Source organism: Lonchura striata, chromosome Z (assembly GCF_050655825.1).
Source record: "Lonchura striata isolate lonStrDom1 chromosome Z, ASM5065582v1, whole genome shotgun sequence".
Taxonomy (NCBI): domain Eukaryota; kingdom Metazoa; phylum Chordata; class Aves; order Passeriformes; family Estrildidae; genus Lonchura; species Lonchura striata.
In genome coordinates, this window is record NC_140740.1 from 4,370,797 (window position 1) to 4,397,712 (window position 26,916).

At 39.5% G+C, this 26,916-nt stretch overlaps 1 long non-coding RNA gene across 6 annotated transcripts in view; it reads right to left on the reverse strand.

Annotated features, from left to right (window-relative positions):
- Positions 1 to 390: 390 nt before the first annotated feature.
- The window catches only part of LOC146763588 (uncharacterized), a 51,449-nt gene continuing 24,923 nt past the window's right edge, over positions 391 to 26,916 (reverse strand). For 4 of the 6 annotated variants that reach the window (XR_014951652.1, XR_014951655.1, XR_014951653.1 and 1 more), the window contains one exon: positions 391 to 25,337. This is a non-coding gene — a long non-coding RNA (uncharacterized LOC146763588). The remainder of the gene's footprint in view (positions 25,338 to 26,916) is intronic. The other 2 variants (XR_014951654.1, XR_014951651.1) reach the window with 2 other exon arrangements.

A 26,916-nucleotide genomic window follows, 5' to 3' on the forward strand; every position in this document is an offset into this window, starting at 1 on the left:
GTAAACTAGAAATATTGATATTTTCACATTTCAGAAGTGACAATGGGGGGAAAAAAAGCTGAACCTGTCCTTCCATATCTATCAACACATATGAAACATGCATTTAATACCATTTTATTATTTTTTAACTAGTTATTTTATTCGTGGTTAAGCAGGTGTGGCCCAGAACAAAGTGAAACACAGAAAGTTGTTGGCCTCGGCAAGCAGTGATTTTGTGTTAACAATGATGAGATTAACAGCAAGAGAATCAGAGGTGGAGCTTTTTGAAAGCTTGTCAGATTTTTGTTTCACATAAGCAAAACAATGTGTGGGTGGCAAAGAAAAAACCATCCCTTGCTATGGGCAAACTTGAGAAATTCACCTCTGGAGTTAGAAATCAGTTGTTTTTTGTTTTTTTTTTTTTTTTTTTTTTTTTTTGTTGTTGTATCTGTAGTATTGTGATTGGCTAAATAAGAACAAGAGGCAGATAATCTGTTTGTGGATAAAGGATCCACTCGTGGCTTAAATCAACAAGGAAATCCCAGAATGTTACAAGCTGGCTTACACTGACTGCTTACATGCTCATCAGCTCTTCCACAACTCAACTCCCCAGGTTCTGTCACAACACTGGGAGGTCAAGACATGGTGTTCATGACATCACTAATGCTTTTTAATTAAATAGAAGTAATCCTACCCTTAGATTGCACTTTATTTCAATTACATTTTGTAATTCACTAAAGGGAGTCCTGGAAGTATTTGCTAATGCTGTGTTTCCTCAGTGGAAATATGGATGGTTTCCCAAACTGTTAACAGGGACTCATGGGGTTGACACAGCTAATTATAAACCTAAACAGATTTCTCTAAAGTAGTGGCTTAAAATTTGTCTGATGCTGGAGGAAAGTGTCTGGGATGATTTTTATTTCTGCTGAAATTAATAACCTCACTTTAATCCATTTTCTCAACAGCTTCACTAGAAGTTTGATATCTTTAGTTCAGTCTGCTGGTTCCTAAGCTCTTTCAAGTCATTACACTTCAGTAATTCACTGGAATCAATATTAGTGGGTCTTAATCTTGGCATGAATTATTCCTGAGACACCTTAATAATAAGCCAAATGATTTTATAAAGAGACAATAGACCGGTGGTCATGGTACACTTCGGCAAGACAGTGTTAAAAAGACAGATATTGTCCCAAACATCCCTTAAAAAAATGTGTTCTCAAAACCCCAAACTACCTGCAGTTTGGCAGCTACTCCATGCAGAGCTGCGACTTGGGACTTCATCTCTTCTGCCACTATTCTCCACCCAGTATTGAATATTTAATTAAATGGGGAATCATCTACCAGTGCATTCACAGTAGCAGCTCAGTTTCTCTCATTTAATCTTGTAAATCTTTAATCCTGTAATCTTTAATCCTGTTTCTTTGGGTACAACACAGGTACCAGGAAAAGCAAACTTGTCTGGGTCTGATTTCTAGGCAGCAGAACCAGCTTATTTAAATCAGAGCCACCACAGTGCCCATCAACAGCCCTGCACATAACAGACCTGAATTACCTTACACGTGGCACTTCTGTGTAGAATTTGCCCAGGCTGTTCTGTGTTCAATACAGCAAAACGCTAATCAACAGGATTAATTAATTAGCATTTATGCATAGCGCCTGAAGCCTTAATTAACATTCCTCTCTGATTAAATTGTTACTGAGGATTCCAAGTCTCAGGTGAAACTGAGCGTTGGAAGTTTTAGTGCTTGATCTTCCACCCCCCTGTCTCCCAGGACTTCAAAGTGAACATGAGGTCAATTTCTCAAATCCAGTGGAGTTTTGCCATGCCCTTTTTCTTCCCTGGCAGTGTCTCCTGTAGCAAAAATCAGACACTTGGAAGCTTTGCCTGCTTCCCAGTCCCTTGATGTCACCAGGCCACTGTTCCCTTGATAAAATACTTAAGATGCTAGACCATTACTTTTCAATGATAAAATGTCACTGGGACTATATCCATTCTGTTTCACAAACAAAGATAAGGAAAGAAAGCCTCATACCAGCTTGGGCAAACAATATTCATTGTAACTTTTTGCTATCCTGTCTGTAAAAGTAATTTTTCCTTGTCTTAAAAATGCCATTACTGTGTCATAGAGTTTCTATCTCCTGTTGTATTTTGTAACCTATCTCCCAAAAGATTCAGCCTCTGAGAAGATAGCTAGGTATAAAGCCACCCAAATCTGTATTTTTAGCAGGCTGTTTCCTCAAACTCAACATGGTTTTACACAGCCAAAAATGAAAAATGAAATGAAAATGAAAAAGACTTCTAAATTTTGACAGAAAATCACATGGTATACAAGTATAGTGCATCTTGCTAAAACCTGGACATTTCTTTTCAAAAAGAAGGCTAGATATAATCCTGCCCAGCCACCTCATGTGATAAAAATTGTGTCCAAGTATTGAATGAACTGGAAAATTACCAGGCTGAGGTGATTTATAGTGACCAAAGAGGTCTTCATTCCTTTGCCAAACTTCTTTCTGTCTAAAAGAGCATAAAGGTTTGATAGCTCACCTCAAGCTCCAAAGCCCAAGTGATTAATTTATTTTGTTGTGTAATCACCTCCTCCAAGGGGACCAGCTTAGGGTAAAATTCAACATATTGGGTCTCTTACATCAAACTATCAGAGATGCTGAAGTAAGAGAAACTTCTAGAGTTTTCTCACTTTTCTGAGGCCATATTCAACACGAAAGTCTAATTTCAGCTACCCAAGCTGAAAAGATCTACAGTACTGAAGTTTTTTTTTTCTACCAAATAAAAAACAATTGCATATCTTTATCACTTAGATAAAATCTATGTTGAGAAATATGATTGGGTACTCACAGAGAATTAATTATGGATATGCAAAAGTCTTTGTACAAGAATGTATGCTGACTTAGTAAATTATACATCATATAAAGAAAACTAATTTGGTATAGATATTAAATTCTGCTGATTTGCAGCTTGCAAATATTGACATTTTGATTCTAGTCTTTGAAACTAAAAAAAAAGTTCCAAGATCTTGTAAATTTGCCCGAGGTATGGAGAAAAATTTCCTTCTCAACTTCTTTGCTTATCTCTATCTCCAAATGAATTGTCATTCACCTTTTAGCTCAGCTGTGTTCTACATGTGTTTCTTTTTCATCTTTTTATAGGTCTTTGCAGGTATGCAAGCTTAATAAATTTCATCACAGCTTGCAATGGCAGCTCTGTGTCAAAAGGAAAACAAGTGCATGGGATTAGTTATTAGTAGATTGCATTAGAGAGAGGGAAAGTAGCAACTTATTGCAAAAGCTGGCTGAAAAACAAGACCATACATTCCACTTGATATGATATCAGTGCAACTTAAACTTGGAAAATAACTTCATAAAGGGTTTATTTTCTCAGAAATTGGGGTTTTTTTTTGTTTGTTTTTGCTTTTTTGGTTTTGCTTTTTTTTCTGGTTTTGGTGTTGGTGTTTCTTTGGGTTTTTTGTTTGTTTTGGTTTTGGTTTGGTTGGGGTTTTTTTCTGAAAGAAGAAGGATTAAAAAAAAAAACCAGAACTTCTAGGAAAGATAGGAGACTCAGTATGTTTTGTACACTAGTTTAAATCTTCCTGAGGGATAAAAATAGCCTTCAAGCAAGTACTCTCCTCCACCCTTGGGTGGATCATGGCAATTTCCACTGCTCACCTCCTGATTATGCTCTAGCATAAAAAATATTGCTTGGGAAGAAAAATGTGGCAAAGGGGAAGGGATGTAAAGTGGTTTCCCAAGGCAGGAGGGACAATGTGTGAAACAGATGGATGGTTCCTCATCACCAGGAAATTCTAATGCTGTTTTGTGGTCTGAATTTGGCAAAGGGTTGTGGTGTGAGGAGCAGATGGAGGCATCCATCCTCTGTTTTTTATCTGTGGCCTGCCACACAGCCAGAAGCTACTGCTGCCACTCAGCAGACAAAGACAAGCCTGGATGCTTCTGCCTCCTTCATACAGACCTAAGATATTTGACATTTGATACGAAAATAATGCTGGGATAAGGAGAGTCAAATGGGCTTTCCCCAGTTGATTTGGGCTGGTTAACCTCTTATTTACTACAAGAGGGCTCTGCATCTCTGCCTGCTCTGTTTGGATAATACCCAGCTATCAAGCACTCATGACTGACTTTTTAGCACAGTTGGAGCTATTTGTCATGGTTATCCACCAATTTCTAGGGCAGAATGCAGTGAATCACCTCTTACAGTAAATATTTCTTTAAGAGGCTTGGGGTGCAATCTGAGACCTGTTTGACATGTTCAGGTTAAGCCTCTGTGTTGGTGAGGTTGATAGATGAGCTCTCAAAGAAGGGCACAGATCCCTGCCCCTCCTTTAGGAGCCCTGCCTACGTGATTGATAATTGAGTCAGTGTTATGCTAAAAAAGTTGCCTTAGCTACAGCCCTTGGTTCAGAGAGCTCATCCATCACTGGCCAGGAGCATTTTGCTATCACTCTATGGGTGTTTGAATGCAAAATACTCCTGCTTCATTGCCCTGGTTAATTCTGACTGCAGCCAAGGGCAGGCAGTAACTCTCATTGTCAGAAATTAATTTATGCTTGCCTAAGAGAGAGTCACAGCTGGGTTAAGGAAGTGCTGAAAACTTCCTAATGAGAAAGCACCTAAAAAGGAGTGTCAGAATGACACAGGCAGGACCAGCAGTTAAAGCAGGTGACTGAAGTCAACAGAATTCTCCAGCCACTTGTGACTGAGAAGAAACTTGAAAGAAAGCAAAATATTGTCAGGCTCCATCCGTGGCAGTGTTCAGGTCACAGCACATCATGATCTAGTGGGTGGCACCCCTGTCCATGGCATGGGGGCTGGAAATGGCATGGTCTCTTCCAGCTCAAGGTGTCCTGTGATTCTATGATAAGACCACATATACTTTGTCCTTCTTTGAGTAATGATGCCTCAATGCACAGCTATCAAACATCTGTTAGCCTCATGCTATGCCAAAGTCACTGTGGGCAAGGTGGAGACCCACAAGGATAAGGAAAGGGAAAAAAAACGAACTAGGACCCTCTGCCCTGTACCTTCACTGCTGAGGCTGGTGGGCAAAAGGTTCCATGTTTTCTATGGAATGACCACTGGGCTAAGTGTTTTGTTTTTTTTTTTTAATTTATTTTTTGGTTTCTCTGAAGCATTTATCTGTCCTGCTGCCATTCATTGGCAAGCACCTTGGTTTGACAGGAGCAGGCACTGATGAGGTGCTGAAACACATCCACAAATGCCTTCCAAGGTGAGTAAATATTTCTTTTGGACACTGTGGTGCAGCAACAGGATGGGTCCCACCTGTGACACCATCCTTGCCTGAACATGGACAAGTATGGGTTTAAATCCAAGTAATCCAAGCCTTTGACAGGGACTGAGTCTTTTCAAATTCACACAATGTGTGAAAACAAGGAAAGCTATGTGCCAGACCAACCAACCCGGATTTTTCTGGAAGTCCCCAAGTTCCAGCCCTGAAAATTTAATTTCATTTTGCCCCTTAAGTCTCTTTTCCATGTTGCAACATGACCTGCATGCATATTCCTTCTGTTTTACCCTTTTATTTCTCTGTTCCTTTGCCACACATCTCAGATATCCCCCAGTTTATTACCAGGAAACAAACAGGTGTTTGACAGGTGGCAATTTGCCTGGTATTAATTGCTGGGAAACTGCTCACTCAGAGATCTTATCCCTTCATATTCTACTCCTCATACTAATTGGCACTCTTGATAGGTGATAAGGTGAGAATAATAATTAGATATAGATGGAGCATTTTGACTGATGCAATCTGCACAGCAAATATCTGAGCAGCAGCAATCAAAACTGCTCAGGAGCTGGCAGGAATTTCTGCACAGAGGTTGGTGCATCACCCTCAGAGAAGCAGAGTGCTGGTGAATTACTGTCTGTCTTCCCAGTGCTTAGATATCCGAGAGGGCATCACTGTGGAAGGTGTTAATTAGTCCATTCTCCAGCACCTTTGGGAGAGGGAAGCTTCCAAAGGCCCTGAAGAAAATTAGGCAGGCCATTCCTGGAGGCAGGTGATGAGCCTTTAGCTGAATGAGATTACAGCTCCCAGCACTTTTTCCTGGAGAGGAGCAACCCCTGACATCCCTGGGTGCTGTTTTGGTGCTGGCTCTGCGTGGGCTCTGCAGGTGCCAGCCCTTGGAACCCCCTCTGGGCTTTGCCTGGCAATCCCTAGTGATATTTCCACCAGCAATGATCAATTTCACAATCCCTGGTGCACATCTGCTCGCACGAGTCGCCACGGGAGAGCCCAGCCAGGCAGGGCAACAGAAAAGGAACAGATGGGGCTGTTCAGGAAAAGGAATGTTTCCCAACAAAAGCCATTCAGAAATATTTATTTTATGAGCAGAGATTAATATCTTCAATTTGTTATGAAAAAAAGAAAAACCAGACCCAGAGAAATATTGTTGTGCTGGGTAACTGTTTCAGACTTGTCTGTTGTGATAAATGTGAGATGAATAAATATCTGTAGCTAGGCTGGCCTGACAAGAGAAGATTCTTTAGTGCTGACCATTGAGAATTTAATGAAAATGGAAGTAGTGTGTACTTAAAGGTAACAACAATGTGAAAGAGGAATAGCCTCCAGGTCTGCAGGCTGAGAGATCTGCCTCAGGTTTGCTCATTCACACTTTCAAATCAGAGCCCTTTTTGTATATTCATACCCATTTTGTTTTGATTTTTGTGCCTTATTCACTGAGCAGTATTGCTGACAGCAGTATCAACCCCCAAAAATCCCAAGCCAGTCATGTGGGGGTTTCAGTAAAACACCAGCCCACATCCAGAAATACTCTCCCAAGAAGGCTGGGTGCATGCTTTAGCTCATTTAAAAATATATGGTGTTACACACATGTTCCCATCAAAGCAGCTGGCATGGTACAGGCTAGATACCAAATATCAGGACGTGTTTATAAGCAAACTATAAAGGAACAAAAACAGAACAAAACAGAACAAAATGCAAACTAAAAAAGAAAACCAAAAAAAACCCACCACACCACAGAAAAAAAAAAAAAAGAAAATAAATAAAGAAAAATATATATGAATGAAATACATGAACATTTGAAAGCAAATGAAAGGACAAATCCTTCTAGATATTTATTTCCAGAGAAACCACTTAAGGATGATAATAACTCTTCACCTTCTTTCTTTGGCTGTTTTCTTTTCCTTCCTCTCTTTGCAGCCTTGAATCTGATGTGAGGAGCTGCTCTGAATTCTGTAGTCATAGGCTCACTGCCAAAACAAGCAAGCAGTATGTTCACAAGATGTTATAATCAGCTGCAACAAGCAACCAATTTTTCTTGCAGCAATTGGACCTAACAGAGGGTTATATGACTTACTTTGTTCCTCCTTATTTGTTTTTAGCATTCCTTTATTCCTCCTTTGTTTTTCTTCCACAAAAATATATTCCATGCACTGCTAAAAACTGAATATTTTTTCCCCCCAAAATTTAGTTATAGATAAGGATAGCTAAGGAAAAAATGCCTATACTTCTTGAGATTACATGCTACAGAAATGTCTGCTTGTATCTGGCCTGTGCAAAACTCCTTATGAGAGAAGGACTTTTCTACTTGATAAATCCCATCTTTGGGTCATATTTCATGTAGTAGCGTCTGGAGGACACATTCAGTCTCAAAGGTGATGACAGAAGTCACGTGGCTACCACTGAAAAACAAGAGAAAATTTAAACAAAACAAAAGCTTGAATAGAATTTAATAGTCCATCAGAAAATTAAGTCCTACATGTGTGTGTGGTACTGTGCTATGGAAGAGCCCAAAATTTCACCCCTATTATCTTAAATTATTTAAAATGAAAACAGGCAGGAGAGAAATTCACAGTGAAGCAGATAGACATGGAGATATGCATCTCCTTTCAGGGGAAATAAATCTGTTTAACTTCTTGTGACATCTCCAAGGTCTCAGAATGTTTTACCTGCTTTTTGCATACACACAGAATTCAATCTCACATCTTCTATGGAGATATAGCTAAGCTGGAGAGGAACCACTGCTAGAAAAACTGAGAGATGCATCCCCTCAGTGATATTGGGAGTACTACTGTATTTGAAGCTTCTGACCTGAGTGCTCTTCCACCTTTTTTTCTTTTTTGAGGGTTCCTTAATGCCATCCTTCACAACACCTTTGTCGTGCATGCTCCACATGACCCTTCCAGCCAAATGTTTGTTCTTGGTCTTTCTGAATTCTTTTTTCCATGAAAAAGAAGATCACAGGAAAACAGAAAACCTTTTTATCCAGGTTTCTGATGCTCAGGATGTGGCCCTGGTTCTAGGATGCGAGTGGCATGACTTACTCTCCCAACAGACTCAAGGGCAATCAGGTTTTTCCCATTTCTACTCATTCTTTATTGAATTAACTTGTTTGCTTGGGCAAGAAAGAGTAATCAATCTTTTCTGTGTGCAGCAGTATGAGGACTTGATTTTATTCCAGACCTCAAGCCGCAGAAAAATCTAAACATTAAGAGTGCCCAAGACCTTACAGAGTGAAGATTTATATATAACCCTATATTTACTATTTCAGACACACAGTGCTTCAGAGTTGGTTTCTTCTCCAGCTCAGATCAGTCTTTAACTTAAACAGAGTTTTCAAAGAGCCTGGCTCCTGGCCTAATGCTAGTCCAGGGGAAATGAGATGATCATAGTGGTAATAATTTGTACGTTGGGCTTTAAGTCAGATGTGGTTGATCTATTCTCAGTTTATCTGTCCATATGGACTTTCAAAGAGGAGAAAGCAGTGTGGTAACAATTTTCTTGAAAAGGCCTCTGATTTCTTAGTCAGAAGATTTAAGGGGATTGTTCAACTTTCATTTAAATGTAAAAAAAAAAAAATTAAAAATTGCCAACCAGTGTAATATTAATCACCTCTGACTGGATGTTGTATCAGTGGTGTAACCAGGCACATGCTTGTGTTGCAAAGTCCAGTTTTCTTTCAATTCCCTTCTGATTGCATAAGTCAGGACCAGTCCTCACTGTGGCTGTGCTGGCAGCAGCAGGCTTTTCAGGGAAATTCTCCATTCTGTGTGACCTGAGGATTATGGCATAGAAACACTTTTGCCAGATGAATATTCATACGACCCTCACCCATCCTCTGGCCAGTGTCAAGCCCAGTTCAGAGTGCCGGTGCTGGGGAGGATGAGCTGGGATGTGGGATGGGGCTGGGACAGTGCAAGGAGATCCAGGTTTATTCCTTCTCCCTCTCAAGTTCTGCTGGGAGGAGTTAATCTGCTTTTAAAGGAGAAGAAGGGACTTGGTCCTGCATAGTCATGACTGGCCAGACTCAATTCTTTGCAGTGGGATGTATTGGGTTGGCTTTTCCAACACAAGAAGTTGCGGTGTTGCTCCACTTTAGTCTCTGAATCACAGACTATTCTCAGTTGGAAGTTGAAAGTGGCCCCAGAAGGGTCATTAGGTCCAATTCTAAAGTGAATAGCCCACACTGTGCTGTGACCAACTCAGATAATCTGAAAAACCTTGAAAGAGAAACCAGGAGATCAATCCAGACACAGTAATTCACTCAGTTACGTAACACTTTTTATTTTCAGCCATGAAAACACATTAAACTAATAGAATTGACCAAAATTTGTTTTCATTTCCCTGATCAAGAAATCTAATAAAACAGCAATTCTGATTTATTTTCTTCTCCCGAAAATTTATTTAGTTTCCATATCTTCTGTGTTCCCTTTCCACCCATGCCAATCACCTTTACAGCCATAAGCAGGCATGGAACTTTTTGCAAGGTCTAAGCCTGCATGAAGTTTAACAATACTTTAAAAAAGACCCTAATCACACACTGGTTTTCACCTTTTTGTGGATAATCATTGTTTCTAGAGGTATTTCACCCTTGGTCTTAGAAACTATTTCATATCTGGAAGTAATTTCCTCACTTTGTAATTATGTTTCCAGAGGAATTCTTGAGACTCTATTAAAATTCATAACCATGTTTTTTTTTTTTTTTTTTTTTAATTTGGATATCCCTAATAATAAAACTCAGGAAGCAGTTTTTAAATATATTCAGTATCCAACATTTTCTTTCTCATATAGATTTTATATGGAACAGAAATTGCTGCTCCACGAAGGTCTCTGCTGACTACTGTAGTTATTTCCTACCATACTGATGAGATAAAAATACAAGCAATATTCAGTCAGCATAAAAATTATACTGAGAAAGTTTAGTGATGATTTTGCCCCATGTTGTGGTTTCATTGACATCTGCACAATTCAGTGAACTGGGGCTCTCTCAAATGAGAGGGTTTTTTCCTCACTTTAGTGAAGCTGAAGGTACAAACCCAAAAATCAGATTCCCTGTGAAGGAGCACCTGAAATGTCTTTTGGAATCACTCCCTTTAGCATCAGGAGCACAGCTCTGACCCAACAAGTACCAGCAGTCAGAGAAGCTCATTAGGGCAGGCAATTTATGCAAAACATGTTTTCTCTTTCCATGCCTGAAACAAAATCACATCCATGGGTTTAGTAATTTAAAGTACTAAAAATGGTGGTGGCTCTATTTTTGCTTTTTGGTGGATAGCATAATGTTCTGATTTAGTCAGGGAAGAACCTATATATTAAATGCAAATGCAGAGAATATGAAGGAGAGTGGATCAAACCCATGGTGCTTTTAAAGCTCATTTATGGATGTGTAAAAACATACATGTTTTATGCATATACTTCATAAAAATGTTCTTCCTCCTCGCTTTGGCTTAGTTTTCCATACCTTTGTCTCCAAGACTTTGAAGTTTTGTCCAGACTAAAGCAAATGTGAAATTAAACAGACCTTGTGCTGCAAGGATGCTGGATTGTTTTATTAAAAAATATAATCATTAGGGGGTTCAACCCTTGAGCAAATCACTGATCTATTGCAAGACAAATTCATTTCAGCTAATCTATCTGTTCTCTGAGCTTTGCTGTTTTTTTTGTTCTTTCAGTGAAAAAGAAAAGGAAAAAAATGGAGAAATATATTTTCTTCTACTTATCAGCTGAGAAAGAAGATGATTGCACCTGTCTCTAAGCTTCTTGGATAGCTCCTTTTTCTGATTGAATCCTACCGTTTAAAGAAAATTACTACTAGCTCCTTGAATGGTCTGTCTTCCAAAACCTTTTCTTTTTTTTACTAAACCTGAGAGAACAATATAACCTAGAAGAAGTGACATTGGTGCTGATAATTTACAGGCAGTAAAGACACTGAACTAAAACCCAGTAACAAAAAGATTTTTCTACTCCCATTCCCTGACATTCTCTGATAAAATCCTATCAGGAAAGCAGCTGTCAATCTCTTCAACACTACCTCAGGTTTAGTTCAGTATATTGGCTGAATAATTTCAGCCTAGGACTAGATTTTGCACCTTGCACTTAGTTTATTTTATGTTTGTCACTGGTGACATGTAAGTAACTGATCACGTGGGGATGGCTCAAATGAGTATTTCTTCAGTGGATCAAATTGCTACCCATTTTCATTCCACTTACAAAGTTCAGTGGAAGATGTGAAAGGTATAAATTTTGGAGGAACCCTGAGGATTCTTTTAAGGTTTTATAGAAAAACTGCACCTTTGCTCTGGCAGCAGGAAATGGAGGGCAGGACAAGGCTTCATATGACAGCCAACAAACTGCTGCCACTTTCTGTGAATGAGTGCAAGTGCTTCAAGGACTTATTTTTCATTTTGTCATTAATGGGTACTGCGTCCCTCATTAAAATATCAAGACTCTTTTAGATTTAAAGAGGAGCTCAACAAATTAAGCAAATTGCTTTCAACTGTGGACTAGACTCAGAACCTCTCCTTTAAACCGAATAGATCAGTCTGGAGCCACCAGTGACTCAGAACGTTGCTTTGATCCCAAAACACAGGAAACAAAAGTGGGAGGAAGTGTTTTGCTGTTGTACTTCTTGTTTCCTCACCTGCCCAGGAGTGGGAAGCATGGAAAGAGGCATAGTGATAACAGATGCTTTAACAAGTCTGCAAAAGCAACTCCCTCCTTTCAGGAGTTTTCCCCTTCCTCCATCTCTTGACTCTTTACATACCTGGCAAGTTATTCCGTCTCTCCACAAGCCCATTAGGCTTTGTAATACCTGAAATTCATCACACTTGGCCAGCTTACAGAATTATCTGATGAAATAAACTCTGTGTGCTGAAATGTGGGGAGAAGAGGCTTCCAGTGTGAGGCTTTGCAATATAAGATCATGAAAAAAGGAAAACACATTTATTGGCAAGGATCAAGTGGCTGTGACATAGGAAAGGAATGAAGCATTGTAGCTGTCCAGTTTTGTACTGTTTACCATAATGATAGTCTCTGGACAGACACTTAGCTTTATTGAAAGCTCTGGCACAATTTATCAAGTGACCACAATCTGAATAAATGTCTTCTTTTATTGCTGCAATGACATGCAGAATTCACAGCTAATGCCTGTGATTTGTTATCATATGGGTGGATCTGGAAGTTTCTAAGGCTTCTCCTATCTACAATTAATTTTTCCCATTACGACAATCTCAATCCCCTCAAACACAAACAGTTTTGCACATAATTAATTTCAAGCCTGGAGTTTACAGGCATCTCACTGTGCATGAAGTGAAGCACAAATGTAATTGTGGGGCTGGACCTGGGCCACTGATTCTTTGCCTAAAAAATCCCTGACTTGCCGCAGAGGAGCCCAGAGCATGATCACTTTGGCCAAAGCACAAATATTTTGGCTGGGAATGTGGCTGGATGTCCCCCTGCCTCCTCCTGCTCCCCTCTGCACTGCAGCCTGGACTGGAGATTTCCATGTATGATCTGCTAGTAAAGGGTGAGGGGGGATTAGTGTTGGTGGTATCACTCCTGAATATCTGGAGAGCAAAGCCCAGCCCTGCTGGAAAAGTGGCAGGACTGGGGGAGAGTAAACCAGTAAATCACGGCAGCAGGATCAAAGGCAAAAGCAGTTATTTCTTAACAATTTGTTTTATTTACTTAATCAAACTCTTGATTTTGGCCAAAAGTCTTCAAAACAAACACAACCCCACCCCAAAAAAACCCCATGTAGAAGTTAAATTACTTTGTCTGGGGGCATAATTGTGATGCTGCTTCTTAAAACAGAGGGGAGACAGCAATAAAACTCCCCATTTTATTAAAACACTGTGGTCAGTCTGAACACTAAAATGAAACCATATCTCAGAACAGCTTTTAAGTATGATTTCTTTTCTAGGCCTGCTAGTTACAACTGTTTGCACTCCAGTTATTTACCTCGTTTCATTAATCAGATAATCACAATATTTCATAAGAGCAAGAAACGAATCTTAGACCCCACCTAATCCAGACAGGTGATGTCAGTGGATGTGGTAATCTCAGGCCTTCATCCACCATCCATCTGATTATTCAATTACCTAAGCCTACTACACTGTCAGCTGGGTTTGTGCAACACACACCAAAACCTACTTGGAAAACAGAATCCATGCTTGGTTCAGGGCTGGAGTGTGGAAAACTGGAGATGTGGAAGGTGGGTGGAGGAAGGAGGCAGAGGATAAATGTGGGAGAGGGTTGTGCTTGTGTTTGGGTTCCAGGAAAGCTTTTAGAGGTTTCTCTGCATCAGTTAATTCAGGCAGAGATTTCTGCCAAGGGTGCCACCACTCTGAAAGGCAAAGTGGTCACAGTGTTGTCTTGTATTCAACAATGACAACAATCTCACTAGGAAAAATTCCACTTAACCCAGTCCTTCTCTTATTTGTTATTTCTTAAAAGGTAGGCAGTTTACACATCCAGGGAAGTCCACATTGCATCTGCTTAAATTTAGCTTATGACTTCTCTCCAACCTTTTTTTTTTTTTTTTTTTAGCTGAGGACAGCAGCAATGCTATTTTATGTACTTTTATAGGAAATTCTACATGGTAGAGCACAAGACTGAGGCCAATCCTGAATCCTCCTGCTGTGCAGTTGTAGGACATAAGAGGTCCAGCCAAAGAAGTTGACTGCAAATGAGAAAATAGTGTGAGAACTTCAGCTGGGATTTTTAAGTTATGTAGAGAAGTAGCAGGAAAAAATTCAGGAACTAGACTGATGACTATTTTTAAGCACCAAATTATTTGAAGAAAAAGGAATAATAATTTGCATAAATTGAGTAATTGACATCACCATAGTAGTGAGCAGAAGGAATAGCACTAGCAATGTCATTGTCTGTCTTATGCCTCTAATTGACCTGCTTTTCATTGCTATAGAGACTTGAGCAAGAGGGATTCCTAAGTCTTTTCAGGTTTGGGGCAGTCTTCCCAAGGATAATGGAAATAGAAACTGTGCATCAGTTTAATGCTCCAGCTCACAGGGACCAGGCCTCTGTTCTCCCTGCACTGCACAGCTCTTAGAAATTTGCAGAAAGGCACTCAGGGGCTTGCCAGAAAGCAGTGATTTCCCAATGTGCTCAGCATTACAGCCTGGGAGCTGCACATCCCCTGCCCATTATCAAAGCTTTAACTCTGGGGTTGCTTTGTATGGGAATTCTCAAATGAAGTAAACCTGAACCACTATCCAGCAATAAATCAGGTTAGATTTATACATTTTAGATGACTAATAGCCAAAAAAATATTTCAGTCCAGCCAAAATTGTAATGATTTCTGTCTTACCCTCACTTATAAAGCTGACTTGAATCTTCTAGCAAAGGAATATTTCCTAGCACTTCTCCACAGGAAATATGATAACCCCACCCCCCATTTCACTTAATTTCCAGCAGACACAAGAAAAGGCTAAATTTTTCCCAGCACTGGAATGACCAGCTGTAAAGAAATGATTGGTGCCACTGAAGGCTGCCAGTGCAAGGATGGGATCAGTCACCTCCCCTTCCCAATCTGTGCGCTGTGTGTTGGGAATCCGTCCCTCCTCTCCCTGTGCTGGACCAGAGGATGGTTCCAGACCACTCACAGACCCAAGACTGCCCTGGCACCAGCATGTCAGCTCACCCTGAAACATTTTTAAACTTGGTAGGATGCTGCTTTTCCTGGAAATCTTGGGAATGTAGCAAGCACTTTGTGAGAGCAGGCAGATGGAAAATGTTTGAGGCCTGCTTGAGAAATCCAACAGCAAGGTATCCTGATAAGAGGATCTGCTGCTCTGATGCAGGAGGACATTCTTAACACATGAAACCTAGTAGGTACCTGTTTATGTTGAAGTTATTTCATTGTCTTGAAACTGGCTTCAGTGTCTTACAAAACACTTACGGTAGATGGGTCTTGTGTCAGCCACAAAAATGCATCTAGCTCAGCTGAGATAACAATACATATTTTCAGATGCTTATTCATGTTTCAAACAGTTGAGACCTTGGCTTTCTGTCAGTCATTACCTCTGCAGCTGCACCTTTCAAAATTGTAAAGCTTGGTAGAAATAGAAAAAAGAAAAAAAAAATTAAAAAATATAAATATGGCAACAGCATCTGGATTTTATTTGTTCAGACTAGTATTATTTCTTCACCTTTGGTCAGCATTTTACTCTTCTAAATAGGTGAAATTCACAGAACAAACTAGACCCATGTCCAGATTATTAATACATGTTGTAAACTGTCATTCATTGGTTTTTAAATAATAGTTACATGAAAATGGAATACTGTCCAAAAGATTCCAATGATATATTGATGTTTGACTTTTTTTCTCCCTAACCTAACAAATATTTTGTGTATTTTTGTGGCATTTCCATTCAACCTGCCCTTAGACAAAAAAATAGAAAAAAAATGGAGAGGGGAAGGCTACAGAAGAATACTTCTGCTAAACAAGGTGCTACTAAAATAGTAATAATAATAACAACAATAATAGTAATGCATTCCACAGTTATGATTGCTGTGCCTGCATTGCTAAGTCTTGACATTTTCAGAAAAGAGGAGGAATGCAAACTAAATTTCTGGTGGGGCAGAGGGTGATTCTGGCACTGAAAGCATCTGGACTAACCTGAAATCTGAAGACAAGTTGTTTAAAAACAAAAAAGGAGCTGAAGGTTACAGCTCAGCTTCAGAGTTGTTGACTTTTCATGAAGAGCCCTCAGTTTCAGACTCAGAAATGAGTCTGCAAACAGCACAATTCCTGATGTTTTCATAGGGGTGTAGAGCACCCAAAACATGATCTGGGGACCCTGTAAATCTCAGATGGAACCTCTGGGTGTGGCCACCATCCCCAAGCCCACAAGGCTGTGTTCAGGTGGGTTTTTAATGAGAATCTCCATGGATTCCCTCTCTGGGGAAGCTGCTCCCATGTCCAGCTGGGTGGTCAGGTGTTTCTGCACTCTTGTGGAATCTTCTGTTTCCTTGTTTCTGTGTTTCACAATTTTTTGTGTCCACTGCCTGTTGTCCTTCCCTGGATGCCACTGAGAAGGATCTGGCTCTGCTTTTCACACTCCCACCACCTACTTTCACACATGATTACATGTGCAAGTGCACATTTTATCCCCTACCAAGACACAAAATCCCTCATTGCTTCTCCTGCAACAAACCCCCATCAAAGGAGCAATATCTGAAGCTCTGCTGAGTGCACTCAGTGAAGGAACCCTTGCAGGAACAGATGGTTTTTATCATCCTGCTTCTGGCAGGCTTTCACAGTGGGGGTTTTATCTCATGCACATGCTGGAATACCCCTGTGGATTGGTTTGCGTGGGCACAGCCAGCTGCCAATTCAAACAGTGTGCAGCAGAAATGCAGAGGTCTTTATCCTAGGAATGATGAGGAACATCCCGTGGCAGACTGTCTCTGGCTTTGTTCCACCAAGATGTTTCCACTCACAGAGTTAACTGGAAATTAAAAAGTCATGTAATCATATATATGTGAGAACAAAGATGATCCAGGTGCTTTAAAGTGCAGTTCTGGCAGAGGATATAGTTCTAATATAGAGATTTGGTTTTGTCCAATCATCTTTTTTTTTTTTTTTTTTTTTTTTTTTTATTCACCTTGTCTTTCTTCTCCACAAAAAACAAACAAATAAACAAACAAAAAACATAAATAAAAGAAGAAAGTATAGTTAAAGAAATTTTTCCTCTTCGCTTCTCTGTCTTGCTAATTTTTGTTTCTTGGTTTGTTGTTTTGTTTTCAATTTGTTTGTTTTTTGTGGAGAAGAAAGCTGAGTCTCTGGAGAACAACAGTGAACAGTTCAGTTCTAACAGGTGACTCCTTTATTTTTCCCAGAGGAAGGAACACAGTTAATTCCTTGGACTGGGCTTCAAGATCTCAAATACCACAGAAATTACTGGTTATTCTTGTATTTAGTACACAGGTTTTTTTGGGGAGCAGCAAAACTGCTGCCTAGCTCTGTGCACTCAGACACCCTGGCAATTTTTGGGAGAGGTCCTGCCTGGTCCCACAGCTCTTCTCTGTTCCTTTTTTAGTCTGCACAAGCAGATCATGCATGCTGCCCCCCAAAAAACCCCATGCTCCTACTGTTTTTACCTCTTTAGTCCTGCAGTACAAGTCTGTAAAATTACAGTTGGAAAAATTCCAGATTGAGGAATGGGTAATGGTGATGGTCTGCATGAAAGGCAGAATGCAGAGTTAGAGGAGAAGATACTGCATGAACATTCTCACACCATTCCAGGGGTCACAGCTTCCTCCTTCTCCAGGCTCAACCCCAGGTTACCCACAATAATCTCAGGCATCAGATTTATTAAAAAAAAAAAAAAAGTAGCTTAATGGAGTGGTACAGCAGCAAGTCTTTGACTAATCTGTACTAAACAACCAATAACTCACAAAAAACTGAACACCTCCCAGCTCTGAATTTCTCCTTTCCTTTAATTTGCTGTGAATTTTTTTGCTTGTGTCATCTTCACATCTTTATATTCCTCTTGTCTGTTGGAAGCCAAGCACAGCAGCACTAACAATTGTTTTCCTCTTCAGATTGGGTGCCCAAACTCTTCTTAGTCTTGGGCTTCACAAAGATGCTCTGAGCCCATTAATGAAATAAACAGTCAAAATATCTGAATTAAAACCATCAGCACCCAAAATTTCAGCATCACAAACCACTGTTACCCAGAAGAATGTTCAAGGAATAATCTTTACACTTCCAGTCAATTATCAATTGAAAGCACCAATTGTGGCCTTGTTTATGGGTACCAATGGCTGTCTGCAGGTCACAAACATATAAATTAAAAATTGGAAGTGCCTCAAGCTTTAATTGCTGGTTCTGTTTTTATATCCACATCATGCAAAACACATCCAACACATGGCATTTGCAGCTTACAGCCAAATTGGGCTCAGTTTAAAACATATATTTGTTAAGAACTGACCTGCTTTTAACACAGTTGCAGAATAGACTGTTTTTTTTTTTTCCTGTTAGTTAATGGGTTTATTGAAAACATATTTCCATAGTTAAAAAAAATCCCAAAACAAATAAAAAAAACAAAACAAACAAAAAACCTCCAAAACAAATAAACAAAAAAACAAACCCAAGAAGTAATTTTCTTATCTGAGCCTTTGCAGAAGATATGATTATGAAAATCTCATATTTCACAACGAGTTAAAAAAAACCCACACACATAGGATTTTTAATCTTGTCAGTAAGGTATTTGCAGTTATACAGAACAAAATGGCATATATCAGAGGAGCAATCACAGCTAAACAGAGATCTCTTTGTAAAACAAAGTATCCCAATAAGGTCATTTCATGCTGATAGGCTTATTATTAAAAATAATAGTCATTATTATAGTGCAGATAGTGGTGTACATGTTTCCTGGTTCAAGCCTAAGAACATATGTCTTCCAAGAATAATTAACAAATTTGTTGCTTTAACATGTCCCTTTCCCCCCTTTTTACTCCAATTATGAAAAATTTGCATCTTATATAAAAAAAAAAAAATCAACAATACATGAGATTTTTCAGAAGCAATAATTTCTGGCTTTTCCAAACACTCAGAGCAGTTAATACATCTCAAGGCAGGATCAGTTAGAGCAGAAGTAAATTATTTCTGATTGTTTGCCTTGCTCTAATGACAACTTTTAGATGCAAGGATTTGCACCAAATCAGTCACTGAAGGAGGAAAACTGTTTTGGGTACCTTAATTTTACAGGACAAAGGAACATGAGCTTCCTGATTCTCCAAAAGCAAGCAAGAACTTCAGGAAGAATTCTTCAAAATTATCTAAAGCACTGAGAGAAATACAGGACAATTTATGAAGGGCTTCAGAGATCAAAATATTCTAGCAGAGGTTAGAACATTCTAGCAAACAAAGTTGAGCAGGACTTTAGCTTTCAAGTAAATTTTTTACTGCCAAAAGAGCAGAATGACTGACATCAAAACAATTACCAATATCTGCACACTGTATTTAAAACATCATTAGAAATTGCCTAAAAAATGGACATTTAGCTTATTTCTGTTTTTAAACTTGAGCTTTTTTCCTTTTTAGGTGACACATAGAATTAATAGTAGAAAAAAATGAAATCATACTTACATCATATGTAAAAGCTAGGTGTGGGTAAAAGACCATTAACAAAAAAAAAAGTCAATCAATTTCTAACAAATGAGACAGAATAAATTTAATCAGTGATAATCCAGTTACCTGAGAAATTCAAAGATTATAATGAAATAGGAAAAAAAAAGTTTATTCTTTAACTTTAAGAATAAGAAATATTTTTCCTAGATGTAATATTCTTGTTATTGTTGGTACACCCAAGTTTCCCTTTCTCAGTGCCCTACAACACCATCATTGGTCCGCAGATATTATCCAATACTTCAGTCATGGTCATCAATGCAAGAGCTTCAATTGGCACTGGAATGGGAGCAGCCAGAAGGTCAGAAATAAACCAAAATTAAACACGGGCACTCTTGAGCACTCATCAAGTGCTACAGTTTTTCAGAGGTCTTTCAATTTAATTGAAGGAGGTTTTTTTCAATATGTGTTTTCCTTCCTACCATTGTGCTGTCTGCCCCCTAACAACTGCATCTGTTTTTCACGTTAGCTAAGAACAGCATTTCTGGACCTTGAAATGAAACTATTTTGTGCCTCTGAGCTGGAAAAGTCCCAGCCACCATCAGCATCTGAAATCCCTACAGCACTGTGTTACTCTAATCGGTAACATTAATATTAATAATCTTACACTGGAGAGCAAGTACCAGTCTGGAGGTTTTTTCCACAGCAAAATGGTTAATGTATACTTTAAAGGAATTTTTTGGTGGTTTTATGTTTGAGAAAATAAAGAGAGCTTTGACCAATGTCTGTCTGTGTCTCTGCAGAGAGCAGAGAATGTGGTTGTATGACAGTAGAACACTAACTCTTCTTTTACTCTTCAAAATCAAGACTTTCCAAGCTTTCTTATTATGTTTTTCTTATTAGTTTTATTGTTTTAATAGAAAAATTGAAGGGGGTAATAAAAGTAACTTCCCTGTGATGTTTTATATTTGTTCTACTACTTTAAAATTCAATTGATGAGGTGCTACTGGAACTTGCGCAGTCACTTGGCATGGACCTCAGATGCATAAAATTTAATTTTAAGTTTTTTGTCTACCGCTGAGGGTTTTTTTTTTTTTCACAGCCAGGCATACTTTGGATTTAGTATCTTAATAAACAAGATGCATTTCAAATTAGTCTCATCATTTTTTTTACAGTGCAGGAGCAGGGAGGACTCAGTTCAGTTTGATGCAATGTTTTGAGTCAACACAAAACACTTTTTGTTGTTTTGCCAAAAAAAAATGATATTCAGCTGTGAGTCAAGACAAGCCAGAACCTCCCAACTATTTTATTCTGGCTGTTACACTGAAAAAAACTCATTAATCACTTAGAGGTATGCTGCTATACCACAAGATGAGTGGCCATTTGTTTTTGTGCTTTTTTGGGTACAGTGGGAGAGTGCATTGTTCCTCTGTGTAATTTTCTCTCATTTTTGTTTGTTTGTTTAGTTTATGTTTATGTAAGCACACTGTTATTGATACCTGCCCAAACCAGAGACATCAGGATCACAGGACATTGTCAAAAGAGTTTTTCTACATCCTGCCCTTCATTCCCTATTCAAACTAAATTACCAAAGAAAATGTTGTTATAAGTATTTGCAGTGGTGGTTCAGGGCTTCTGCTTTTCTGTGCTTGACACTCAAATGTTTAACTCCAATTCTCAACCACTCCTGATATCTTCCAAAGTTTTAGAGTGTTGCAGAAATTACAATTAAAAACCTCACTTTTTTTTTTTTTTTTCCCCAAAATTCATGTTCTGGCTTCAGAGCAGCACTGGTCACTCCCACTGTTGTGAAGGAATTTTAACTCCATAGTTCTAGGATTTTATGCCTGTTTTTCACAGGTGCAACTGATGATACTGAATGTGCAGTAGTGGAAAATCACATCTGATTAATTCTGCATCATAAAAGATGAAGGCAGAAAACTAAGTAATGAATCCTAAGTATTGGGTTAGCAAACCTGAAAAATCTGACTCACATCCAAATTTCTGGTATGATAGTGTGACGTAAAAGAGATCACAAAGTCTTACAAACAGTATCATGGCATTTGGAGTAGATCAAATTGACAATTCTTTGTGGTGAAGTTAGCATCCAGGGGAAAATTCAGACTCAATTCACCAACCCCCCACAGCTTCAAACACCACTGGAACCAAACTGAATGCCTTACATTAATTAGAAACAGAATACAATGTTTCTAATGAATAACCATGCAATTTGTTAAACTACTGTGACATTGCTAACCTTTACATTAATTTAGATCACACTAATTTTCCTTTAAATTTTTTTCTTTGCCTTTTCTGACCTGATTTCATGTTCTGGAATCTGATGGAAGAATAAGACATCCCAAAAATTAGAAATAAAAAAAACCTGAGGAAGAAGCTACCTTTTCCATCTGTAAGTCCCAACTAAGAGCTGCTGTATCTCCCCAGTGAGAACAGCCTGGTGTGGTCAGCTGAGAGAGAAGTTCTAAAGACTTTATAATTCTCATAGCTTGCTTTCTTTTTTGACTAATCTAGAGATTGAGCATTGTAGTTGATTAAAAAGTGAAATGCAAAGAATTAAGAGCTTGATGGATGTAATATTCCCTGCAATTACTGAGTGAAGAAAAACCAAAAAGCAAACTTTTAAAAGGCCAGAAATTGAGATTTGGTAAAAATATCAAAGGCAGCACACATTCACCGTTCCTCTGGATGATCATACAATTAGCTTCCTGTGGATTATGGGCTGTTTTTTGTTTGTTTGTTTATATTTGGTTTTTGTTTGTGTGGGGGGTTTATTATTGGTGTGGGATTTTTGGTTGGTTGGTTGGTTCACTGCCTTGGGCTTTTTGTTATCAACTTTTGGTTTTCCAGAAAACATCTCCACATGCATTCATGTGTGCTTTCCACTCCACTCCATGAATTCTCTGGACAGCAATTTCCTTGTACTTTTTCTGATCCTCATGCTTACAGTTGTCATTCCCACCTATTTCCCAAGCTTTAGTTTCCTGCAGGATGGTGGCTTTGCTGTTGAAACATTTCTGGAGCCTCATGGTGGCCCTGTCATGGGCCACTTAGGACACAGGGACAGCTTTTCAGTGGGATGGATCTCCAGTGACTCTCACTTAAGGGGCCTGCAAACACTACATGCTTTCCCTGAAGAGTGGAAAAAAGGTCCAAGAGACAGAGCTGAAACCTTTTAGATTTCAAGCATTGTTCCCTGTCTCTTTAGCTTTTCACATTATTGTTTCCCAGCACCACTTCCCTCCACCATCCACACATACTGCAGTGGGGTTTGCTCATGCCAACAAGAAATTTAAAACTGTGGCCTTGACACAAGACACATCTTGAACTCTTGTCACTTTCAGATGTTACCCATGCTTTTTTCCCTTTTGGGAAAATCTGAATAATTATCATCTCTTACATGATCCTATTGCTTATTAGATGGTGTTCACCTTCCCAGTCTCATGTGTCTGTTTTCCTCACAGTTGTGAGTATCTAATGTCCCCTGTCCCCATCCCTGTCTGCAGTTTGGTCCTCCTCTGTTGCAGTAAGGTAGAAAAATCATAAAGAAAGGCCTCACAAAGTCAAGCCTTCTCTCTTGGAATTAGTGGCTGGCCTTGTCAAAGCTAGCATTTTGCAAGTTTCCATGAGAAAGCAATCCTGTTGTGATCAGTTCATTACCATAACAATCTATTCCTGGGTAAAAAACAACTTACACCTGTATAAACTGTTCTCACACTGTCAGATAGAAAAATGGAAACTATAATCTCTCACAAACAACTTCCCTGCATGCATGCACTGCGAGTTTGACCAATCAATACAGAATAACAATTTGGTACTAATCAATAAAGTAATTGGCAGGCAAACTACTGAGCAATTGGAGTCCCACACGAGGTCCGTAAAACTGTATGAAATTCAGTCAAATAAATAAAGGGGCTTTTTCCACCATGAAGAAAATTGAGTCTGTGTGATTTATTCCCATACTCCTTCACTCAAACCACCAGTATCTCTGCCCTTTTCCTATTTTGGCTAAGGTTGGTGGGCGAGAGGGCACATCTGTGACTGGGATCCTTCCAGGAAAACCACTGCAGCAAAAGGAAATGCTGCCTCTTAAAGCTTTCCTCCTCTCTTCCTTTTTGCACCATAGTGAGAAAAAGGGAGGGATGTGAAAGCTTCCAACTCCATCCGCAGCATCAGGATATGAAAAAAGCAGGCTTGGCAACTCTGCAATGCATTTTTTGCCAGGTGAGGCTGAAATCCTTGAGACTTCTGCTGTACTTGTTGCCACCACACGGTTTCCAGTTTCAATAAAAAAACCCTTCCTGTGGGGTTCCTGAGAGGTGGCAATGTTGTTTCTGCTCTTCCTCCACACTTTGCCTAGGGGAAGCAAACTGATAATTCACCATCTTGCTTTAGCTGTTGCAAAGAAGACAAGATCAATCATCCTGGTGTGTACTTTGCCATTTTGTAGCTCACACTAAATTCTTCAAATGTAGTTTTTCCATTTAAAGGTATGCCATGATTGTCCACACATCCAACGTACATGGTTCTCCCATCAATCAGTCCCTAGACCCAAGGAGGGGCCTAGGAAGAGAAGATTTTATCATCATATCCCACCAATTCCATAAACAGAAGGCTTCATTTGATGGTGTTTTAAACCTTTTCCTTTTCCAGAGCAATCATTTTTGAGCAAAATAAAACCTAACCCAAGAGAGAGCTCAGGAGACAAAAAAAATTTTAAAAAAGAAAAAATAAAAAGAAGAAGAAACATTATCTCACTTGGTTTTGAGTCAGACTCTCCAGAGTCCTAAGGGAGCAGAAGAGCAAACAAGACTGTTCAGAATGTTCCTGTTCATGAGCTGAGCTCAAACAAATGCACCAGAGCAAATAAAAATACACACAAAATTAATCCAAAAGCAAACCTATCCCCTGAAAGCCAGGACACTGACTAGGGCTACAAGGGAGCCAGAAAAAAGCAGGTGAAGGTATTCTGGGGTGGAGAACACCCATGCTATGATGTGGAGTGCAGGAGGAGAAGAACTTTGATCCTTGCCTAACTGGATTAATATGGAAAATTTAAAGAAAAGAAACCAACTTGCTCCATTGCAAATTCTGGGGCTGACTCAAAAATACTTTTATTTGTGCGGGCAAAGCTAACCAGCTATGTTGTCTGCCTGGGTATTTCATTATTTCACACAATGGACTTGCATGCAGCTTGTTCAGCTCTCATCTGTCTCTGGAGAGGCTTCTAGGTCATGTTGGAAGGCGATGGGAAATGGCAGTGGAAGTTCCATAGAGGCTGAAAGAGCTGTTTTTGACTTGCAGTAGCTAAGGATATTTCATGGCTCAAGAGGAAGGAAGAAGGTGTGGGATATGATGCTCACAGTTTAGCCTCCACAGTCATAGCAGGTGCAGTAAAACTTTAAATAGCTTCCCTTCCACCACTTAATCCGCCTTCATTTAATTTTATGAAATATCAGTAACCGATAATTAATTTTAAGAGGTGTCTTGCTTTCCTCAGGATCATGGCATGCATGCCAATGCAGAAAATGGACTGCAACAGCCCTCCTGAATGTGACATGGCTTGTTATGGAAAAACAATTAACAAGAAGCAATGAAATCCAATTTCTATAATCTGTGCTGTGATGAAAGCTCCCCTGATGTGTACTTGTCTTTCTGGAAGCATTCAGAGCTGTCACTAATCCTTTGCATTCTTTAGAGAATGTTCATTGATTTAACTACCATCAAATGTAATTATACTGTCCACAGGTATGTTTGTCATGCACTTACACTGACGTACATTGAGGCCATTGAGTAATTTCTCCTGAACATGGAAGGATAAAAAGGGATCATTTAAAACTGTGTTTCTGAAGCTTTCTAGGTGTCTTTGACCTTACCTTTTGCTGCACAGGTTTTTCACTCACATTGAAGCAGGTCAAAACAAAACACTCTTCAGACACCTTGTAGGCCTCGCATCTAAATTTAAAAATAAGCACAATTGCACTAAAGGGATGAGGATATGAATTATTCTTAATTCTGTTTAATTAGATGAAAACTAGATGTTGATAATGTGTATCTGCCATCTAGTGTGCTCGTGGGTGTTAGAATAGAATGAATTAAAGTGTCATTGAATGGTTTTGTTTGGGAGCAACTTTAAAGATCCTCTTTTGCCATGGTCAGGGACACCTTCCACTAGACCAGGCTGATCAGGGCCCCAAAAAAGCTAGCCTGGAAAAATTCCAGGGATGGAACATCCCAAACCTCTCTAGGCAATCTGTTCCAGTGCCTCATTGCCCTCAAAGTAAAGAAACTTCCTAACACCTAATCCAAACATTGTCTCTTTTGTTTTAAAAGCATTTTGCCTCATCCTGACACTATCTGCCTGGTAAAAAGTCACTCTCCCTCCTCTTTATAAGCCCCCTTCAGGTACTGGAAAGCTGCAATGAGGTCTCCCTGAAGCCTTCTCTTCTCGAGGTTGAACCCCAAAATTTGCAGCCTATTCTCATGGGAAATGGGCTCCAGCTCTTTGGCCCAAGTCCACCTTTATATCCACCAGAAGAACCCCCAAGTCCTTCTCCACAGGACTGCTCTCAGTGAATTCTTCTCCCTGTCTCATGTGTGGGATTGCCCTGACCCAGGTGCAGCACTTTGCACTTGGCTTTGAACTTCTTGATGTTCTCATTCACAGTTTCTATCTTGCAACCAAGTAAGGAACAAATCTTGAGAGGCACCTCAATGTTAAGAATGAGAAAAAAAAAAAAATCCTTTTCTTTCTAAATTAAGTGCCAAAGGTGCCTGGATTTCAAAGAGGCTGTGATCCTAATACTATTTGGAAAGGAGGTTAAGAAAGATCTGCCCTTAGCAGACTGGAAAACCCTTCTTCAGCAGCTAGCCCCATAGCAACCATTCCACAGGCGGTCGTGCAATTCCATCACTATCAGGAACTCAGGAACAGATGGAATTGAATTCCAGCCTCTTGATAAGAGGAGAGTCCAATCCCACTCTCTCCGTGGTTTATCCTGGTGCAAGGAAAGGAGAACCTGCTGCTACTGCTGTAATCTGACCACATAACTAGTGTTACTAGATCTCTCTGGGGCTATTTTGCACCTGCAAAGGACAGCTCTGCCCCTCGGAGCACTGCAGGCAATCTCTCCACTCAGACATTATGCACAGAGGACAACTGCAATATTCAAACAAAGCTGGAGATTCAGGTTGCCCTGCGTTGATCATCCAAGGAGGAGCTGTGTGTCCTTTTTCTTCCACCCTGCTGGCTATTTTTCCTGTGCTTTTTAGGATGAATCAACCATCATGTTCAACCACTGACACATCCAGCAGGGAAACCCTACCAGTGGTGATGTGAAGGGCTCTCTTCAGGTCTTCTGAACAGTGCCTGGGACTAAGGATGGCTACCTTGGGGCAAAACATTTTTTAGAAATCCAACCACACATTTTTACATATCACAGCAGGCTCCATATCAATGTTGCAGCTCTGGAGCCTGTTTTTGTATTCTTTTCTAGAAACAGAGCAGGTGATGCCTGTAAGATGAAGGTATTCC